The sequence below is a fragment of the Dendrobium catenatum genome, unplaced genomic scaffold, assembly GCF_001605985.2.
Source record: "Dendrobium catenatum unplaced genomic scaffold, ASM160598v2 fragScaff_scaffold_54, whole genome shotgun sequence".
In the NCBI taxonomy this organism is placed as follows: Eukaryota; Viridiplantae; Streptophyta; class Magnoliopsida; order Asparagales; family Orchidaceae; genus Dendrobium; species Dendrobium catenatum.
This window is the reverse complement of record NW_021318516.1, coordinates 2,888,030-2,895,309: the sequence shown is the minus strand read 5'-3', so window position 1 is coordinate 2,895,309 and position 7,280 is coordinate 2,888,030.

Here is a 7,280-nt window from a genome sequence, read left to right as displayed (position 1 = left end):
TGCTGAAATTCAACTATTGTTGTAGATCCTCATTAGTTAGTAGCTTTGGGTTATTTTAATATTAGCCTTATATATATGTACACTGATTATACTGGTTGTATGTTATTATAAATTTTATATGCACATATCTTTACATGATAAATTGGGTTTTATTTAGAATCGTGGCTTTTATATATATCTATATACATATTATAACTTTTATATGTATATATTTTTTATTTATAAATGATATAGATATATAATATATATATATAATATATATATATAGATAGTAATATATTATAATATATATTATATTATAATATATATATATTATATAATATATATATATATATATATATATATATATATATATATATATATATGGTGCAATGTGTTTATAGAAATATGTTTTTATATGTATCTAAAAAAAAAAAAAAAGATTTATCCAAAAAAAAAAAGGAGAAAGAAAAGATTTTTTTTGTCCTCGATTTTCGACCCTCTGTTTGCTCTCTTACCTTCGACATGCGTTGTCGGAGTCGGTGGTCTACCTTATGCAAGCTTTTCTTAGGGGTGGGTGGGAGGGGCAACCGGCGCGACCTCACGACAAGGTAGGAGGTCGTGCGAGAGCGCTTCCGGTGTATCGAATATTCCATGTACCGTTGATGGCTCAGTGTGTAATACGGCCCATGCAGCACGCTTTTCTTTAGCGTGGTGGGAATGGGAACCGGTTGCGACGCGTACACGAGGAGGGATACCATAAGTACCGCCGCTTGCGGGGAAATAACTGCTTTTCTTGTAAAATATTTCGAAAAATAAAAATATTTTTTTAAAACAATAATACTCATGGCATGTTTTCTTAGCGTGGGGGGGATGCGAAAAATACACGGCCGAGGTGTTCCTCGGAAAGACGGCATCTTACCCAATTGGCACGCTTTTCTTAAGGGGTGGGGTGGGAAAGGCCCAGTTTTTCCGTAGGTTTTTTCCTAAACGAGGGAGACCGCCGGAAGGCTGCGAATTTTCGGGTGGAACATAATTGCTATATTTGGACTTAAGTGAGACTCAAACTGCAAATCATAATTTGAACAATTGTGAACATTAATTTTGGCATTTGGCAAGGAACTACAGGGGATTCGAATGAAGGGAAGAGGCTCATTTAAGCTGAATTGAACTTGAACTCAGATTGGGAACTGAAACTCGGACTTGCTTGGACTTGAATGCTTGGAATATGGACCTTGAACCTTGATTAAATAAAGCTTGGAATCCAATGAATATTGGAATAAATGACTATTTAGGAGCTAACTTGGGACAAAGCCTAATTTAAAAAAAAATCATGAAACATTGAGAGTGATAATTGCAAATCAAATATCAAATTACAAAATTATCAAATTGATGAAATTCATAAGGGATATATGAAATATTCAAATATCATGTTGCCAAGCATGAATCTCAAAGCATGGATCAAGCTGGAATGCTTATGAAGAAACAATACAAGGATGCTTAATTGAACATAAGATGACCACTTTCGTCATTTAAATTCACCCAAATAAATTATGCAATCAAATAGGGATTGATGTACAAATTCAGTCATAAAACCTTAGGCATGATTGTCTTTGGATGATTATACTTGACCTTGAAAGAGTCAATAATGAATTGGAATAAAATATTGGTGATAATATCAAATTCCTTACACTTTGTTGTAACCAACATTTGAAGGACAAGAACTTGCAAGTGTAATTTATTTGGCAAATATGAAAGATTGTGGAGGATATGATTTGGTAGCTTTGATAACAGTTAAGTAAAGGAGGGTAATAGAAGTCGGATTTGTTATGTTAAGCATGTTGTTGCAGCTGAGAGATGTCGCGGGAGATAAGATGGGGGCGTATCGATCGTAGTATGTTTGAAGTGACTGATTTGTTGCAACATATTATTTCTAAGGGAATGAGCAAGATGGGGGGCAATGGGGTTATGTTGGGATCATAATATAGATAAATATTGGCAAACCATATAAAAACTATTGGGGAGGGGGATTTATCACATATTATTTCATCATTACAAGGGCAAGTGCATACCTCCTTACAAGCCTATATAGAATTCTCTTTATTGAGTAATACACAACGCTCACAAATGAATATATAATATGTGCGAAACGAAGATGCTTGCAACACAGTACGATTTTTCTACAAAACGGATGTATGTGTCAATGCACTGATGGGTGTGCAGAAGACTTCAGTAAATGCAGTATCCTGAAGTCAATTTTCAGTCTGTGAGGAATATATCATATATGTCCACTCATAACAATGACGGATGTACTCATGAGCAAACAACTACAACGATACAAGCTCCCTACGACCAAAGACGGGAGGCTCGTTAGGTGCAACTATACCACTCCTACGAAAAATCAACAAATAAGTGGCACGCAGTCTAATAAACCGCGCTGTATACCGTGTATGGAGTGGCGCGAACGACTGCTAACTCAGAAGCTGTACGGCCAAGCCACCGGATCTGGCAAACACTCATAAGTTTCGAGCAGCGAAGGCGTCCCACAAGACTATAATGCACGCCACCAGGATCTGCAAACCTCCGTACAAGCAGACAGAAGGCGTCTATTCCAAGAATACCCCGCCGTGGACAATAGTTTGTATAACACATAGGCACAACTAAAAGGGGTAAAAATCATCAAGAACGCCGTTGGCGGGAGGTGTGTTATTGGTACACACGTGAAAAACGTCTAGGGATGCTGCGCGGGTTTGAAAGTGAATTCAAGTTCGAAACGATCCTTTCATTAACGGGTTCCAATGAAGTCGGCAGGGTTCGAAATCAACAAACAAATATAACGGGTTGGTGTTCGGATTCGTTTAATATTTATCTTAATAATCCATATTAGGCCTTCAAGGCCTATAACATGAGAATTCATATAAAGGGCAATAAAGCCTACGAAACCTCGAATCCCTCTGTGCAACATCCCCGCACTCGACAGATTCGAACAAGGTTCAAAGCTTTAAAGAAAAAATGACCCACAGCTCGATGATGGCCACCGGAGGTGTTCGTACGATAGTGAGTCTGAAAGCGGTTGCAACGAGGAGTTTGCTGTGGTGTTATCCTAAATATTTTCAAAATGCCTCCCAAAAGTCCCATTTCAAATATTCCATAGCTTCCACCCAAAATACCTATAAAAATTTCAAAATCCAGAAATATCTTCAAAATCCAAAAAATTTCCCAAATTCGCAAAATCCAAAAAAAAATATTAATATATATTGTCGAGGTTGATCAAGGGATAGATAATAGCTCCATCATACTGTTAGGTAGGCTTAAAGCAAAATCCACGCGCCTCCGCAACAGTTTGCCGAAGGCGGACAAATTAAAGTTTACTTCAGCTCACAAAGAGCCAAATGCCTTTTAGTCGAAAATATCACTAGGATTCATTCTCAAACAATCTCTTGCCAGTAGTGGTACGGGTGTCTTCTAACCGCAGGTTCGGCCGGGCCAAATGGCACTGCAGGTAAACGAATTATGAAACCCCGGGCCCTCTGAACCGAGTGTTTTGCCGTCAAACTGGCACCACAGATAGCGTTATGGTTAGAGCAATAACGCTCCTTAATTGGCGTTTAAATCCTTGAGAATCGATGTCTTATGAAGTTCGTACTCACACGCAGATATGACTGTGATTGTTGGTATTCGTTAAGTGGATGTCAATATATAGATACAGACGTTAAGGGGTGTGTTATTCTCGTCCATGATGATTTTGTTGTGTACCTTAGACGATAAAGGTTACGATTTCAACCGCGGTTCTAAAATTGTCGATAGCGATACGGTTGTTAGGTCACACACGCTACCCTGCGCTGAGCTGGTGGCGGAAGGATCTTCTGTCAAAGGTTGGGTCGACTACCTCCTCTGACTAAGTAGACAAGGGAACCACGATGGCCCCGGGATGACGGAACCATGAGGGGTATTTTTTTGAATTTCGGGGGGTCCATCATCATCCCACCATCGCTTTTAAGTGAAAGATGGTGAAATTTCTATTTTAAAATGTTAAGCTTTCCAAATTCCCAAATTCTCAAATCTTAAATCTACAATTACCTAAACCATGCTGCCTATATGCGCAGATAAAGTATCCTCTATAACGTATCTGATTGACGACTAGCCTTAAATCGAAGTTCTCATCTCGTGATCGAGAGGGGTAATTAACTATAGGGGCTTGCGCCTATAAGGAAAACCAGAACTCAGATCATAAAGTCCTGCAAAATGAGGGCGAAATCTTCTGGGTAGTGTCTTATCTAACAAACCAATCTGGCCTTACAAAAAATTTTACCTCAGAACTGGCGTTAAAAAACTTCCTCGCCGAATAAGAAGAGCGGAGTGGAGGCCGAGGCCAAATTTTTCGGAGCCCAACAAGTATCAGTAATAGAACTATTTAGTAATATTATCATTATTCCTCAGGTGTCAGTCAAAGTAATAGTAATAATAACAATAATAAATAATCATTAACAATGATTAGTGTTTTGGCAATATTAATATCGAACAATATCCATATAAATAAAAATATTCAAATATTTAGAAGAGGGGTATCTTGAGGGTTTCTTACTCATACACTTATAACTCTTAATTATGTCAACCTTAATGACTCTTAATTAATGTGCTCTTAATACTCTCATTTAATCAATCGCCTTAACTACTTATAACTCTCATTAATCTCTAGCTCCTTATGACTCGCCATTCACTAACTCTCATCATTGGACGCACATGAAATCTTGAGGATATCATATGAGATATCATATAAATATATCTAATATCAAATCAGTACATTATATCCATAACAATCAATATTAGATTCAGACTAGTGCTAAACATTCGGCAATAACTAATCATATGCAAATTAATTATTTCAATAACGTATTACTTTTGCAGTTTTAATCATATCAAATCATAATATAACAATTGTCAACCCATTTTCCAAGTTTGTCATTTTTTTTACTTTATTCAGCAAATACTAAAAGAAACTTGCTGCACTTTTTTTTTTAGCAAATAGTTCACATGGACATCGGGTTTTTCATGTAAAAGGAAATAGATGAAGTTGAATTATTTAGGTGAGATGAATGCTGTAGGATTATTGGGCTAAGTGGTCTTGGAGGAGACAGCTTTGGGCTTGAGTTTAGTGTTAGGATGAAGTTTTGTTACGGCCTAACCTGCTATGGACAACAAATTCCACATGAAGGAGCAGCTTGAGTGGAATTTAGCATATGGGAAATAATCATTTTTTTACATTCTGACATGAACAGTGAAATTTCACGTGAATGAAAGCAAATCAAACTGCAACGTGGCACAGTTGGGTGAATCGAAACATTTGAGTGGAATAAAAAAAAAAAGAGAAACTTTGAACTAGTTTTTTTTTTTTTTTAGTGGATGGGGATATGAAATATGTTGAAGTGCTTTGGTAATTGGGAAAGGTTGTGCATAAAAAAAAAAGTTGTAAACTGCCGCGAAGGAGATTAAGTAATAGAAAAAAGAACAAAAGCCTGTTTAATAATAACAGATGTGTAAACTTTTATGGCTTGGAATTTGCGGCCACTGGTATAAAGGACCCTCAAATGCACAAACGGAGCTTTGTATCCTGCCGTCGTTCTTCTTCAGCAAACCAATTCTGACTTGCTCAACTTGGCGTAGGAAGGGGACAAGAAGTTGCTGTTCATATGAAAGCAAAGGCTTGTGGTTGGGTAGTAGGGAAGGGCCTGATTAGTTGGAGCTTCACACAACAGGAGGAGAAGAAACGAATGAACAGCCGCTGGGGCTGTGAGGGAGACGGACAGGGAGCTGTTCGGCTTCTTGTGTGTAGGAGTGGAAGAAAGAAAACAGACAAGGCTTGTGTAGGTGAAGCTTGACTTGGGAGCTGAGTGAAGGACGGAGGTTTTTACAGGTGGAAGAAGGCTTGCAAATGGAGTTCGGCACCGTAGAAATCAAGCCAGGCAGCCCCAAGAAGTGAATTCATTTCCCTTCATTTTAACTACGAGGCCAGGTTCCTTTGAGCTGTGATTGACATTACACCTGCTGATTTTGCGGGAATTAGACGTAGGCTCGGCAGATTTTACGGGATATAATCAGAGATTTGAGCAGGTTTTCGACGGTGCCGAGGCTAGCATTCAATGTGATTTCGATTTTTGTTTGACTTGCATTTTTTGTTTAAATTTATAAGCAAAGTTAATAATAACTTGCTATAACCAGCATTCACATTAAGTGAAAGTGTCAGCAGCGCATTAATTACTAAAAATCATCTCGTTTTGTGTGAAATTCCTCAATTTGTGTGCCGATTGCCTCGTTTAGCATGTCAAATTTATCGAACATGAAAATTAGACAAATGGGTAGTTCATTTAGGGTATTGACGATGTTCCGGTCGTAATGGCCCAGTCCGTTTTGCCATCGGACGTCGTTTGGGCGGCGACGAGGCTTAATTCCCTCGAAGTGTGTGTTATCTCGATTTGCGCGCAAAACTTCATTCAAACAAATTGGCACTGTATTCATAATATTGACGGTGTTCCGGACCCAATGACGCAGTCTGTTTTGCAATCGGACGTCATTCGAGCATGTTCGAGGCATCGTTTCCTTCATAGCGCATGCCTTCGCAACATATTTGAATCGTCTTTGAAATTTACGACGCCACCTCATCATATTTGCATCGCCTAGAAATTTACCACCATCTCCGATGATCCAAATTTATCAAATAAAATATATATTCTGAATGTCGACGACGTTTCGGACGCAATGGCGCTGTCCGTTTGTCAATCGGACGTCGTTAGAGCATCTTCGAGGCCTCATTTTTTTTATATGCGCGCCTTCACATCATATTTGAATTGCCTCGAAATTCACGACGCCACCTCAGTTAATCAAAATTGATTAAATAAAATATATATTTTGATTGTCGATGACGTTCCTGACGCAATGGAGCTGTCCGTTTGTTGAGCCGACATCGTATCGTCTCTATAGGGGCAAAATCTCCTCGATATGCGTGTTTTGCCTTGAAATTTGTGTCACCACTCCGGATGATCCAAATTGAATATACAAAATACAGTTTTCATAGGTTGGCAATATTTCGGACGCAATGATGAAGTCTATTTGTCGATCTGGGATCGTTTGATCAGTCTCGCGCTTTAATTTCGGGTGTCGATCGTCCCTTTTGATCGATCTTGTCCGATTCAATTGCGAGGGCCCCCGACCTAGCAGAATTCGACATCTTGATCGCAACGACGTCGTCTGTTTGGCAATCGAAAATCATTTGACCCTTTAAGTGGTGCATGGCGCTAAGGTTC